The following is a 1199-nucleotide window of genomic DNA, read 5'->3' on the forward strand; positions in this document are numbered from 1 at the left end:
AGTCATTATCTTTGGGGCATATACTTAGGAGTAGAATTGCTGGTAATAGAGGAAGCATATGGTCAGTTTAAGCCAAACTCTTTTCAATTGGTTGCACTAATTTACATTAGCAAACGGCCATCCAAGGAAAATCCAATAGCTTGATATCCTCACCGGAAGTTGGTGTTCGAGTGGGTACAGAGTGGCATGTCTTTGTGGTTTTAATTTACATTTTCCTGATGACTAATGATAAACACCATCTCATACATTTAATGACCATTGGGATGTTCTTTTTGTAAAGTGCCTGTTCAGGTCTAATTGTCTATTTTTCTACTGGATGGTCTTTTTTCTCATTAACTTGTAGGAGTTTTTGTATATGCTGTGTATGAGTCCTTTGTTGGATAGTTGGATGGCAAACATTTTTTTTTTTACAGTCTGTTGTGTGCCTTTTCACTTTCTTTTCTTTCTTTTTTTTGTTTTAACCAGGCTCTGGCCAGTTTTATTAAAGAAAAATTTTGCATGATTTACTTTTCACCAGACTCTTCTGGCATGCTTCTAATAATATCAGAATTGTCTGGATCAACGATAGCCAGTGTGCATGCTCTGTAGTATTTCCACACTGTGCCCAATTCAATATCATTGCCATTGTAGTGATGGACACCCTTCCTGGACAACATGGCGTCATACTGTATTTCAGATTTCCTCATGGCTGGGCAGTTGTTGGCAAGGATAACTAGTTTTGCTTTGCCTTGTCTGATCATTTTGAGAGTCTGCTTGTACCCCAGCACATACTTTCCACTTTCATAGCAAGCTGGAGCCTAGAGTTGATCGACTCCAGCGACTTTTTTGTCTTCTTTGCGGCCACCATCTTTCCTGCCTTAGGTGTGGGAAGGCCCCCAACCAAGAGCAGCCGTCATGGCTGGGGAGCAAGAAAGGAAGACGTTCCCATAATGCCACCTTTTCACTTCCTTAATGGTATCTTTTCGATTAGCTGAAATTCTTACTTTCTCATTTAGTCAAATTTATCTATAATTTTATACATAATTATTGCTGTTCTATCTTCCTAATTTTTTTTCAGTCTACACCAAAGGTCATGAACATATTCTCAGTTTTCCTTCCTAGAATCTTTATTTTATTTCTACCTACTTTTACAGCTACAACTCACCTGGAGTTGATTATTATGTTTCGTGTGAGGTAGGGATTTAATATTTTTTTCTTTC

General features: G+C 38.1%; 1 pseudogene; it reads right to left on the reverse strand.

The window, feature by feature from the left end:
• Window positions 1–503: 503 nt before the first annotated feature.
• On the reverse strand, window positions 504–847 carry LOC117025291 (60S ribosomal protein L30-like; annotated as a pseudogene).
• Between the last annotated feature and the right edge of the window lie 352 nt (window positions 848–1199).

Source organism: Rhinolophus ferrumequinum, chromosome 7, assembly GCF_004115265.2.
Source record: "Rhinolophus ferrumequinum isolate MPI-CBG mRhiFer1 chromosome 7, mRhiFer1_v1.p, whole genome shotgun sequence".
NCBI lineage: Eukaryota > Metazoa > Chordata > Mammalia > Chiroptera > Rhinolophidae > Rhinolophus > Rhinolophus ferrumequinum.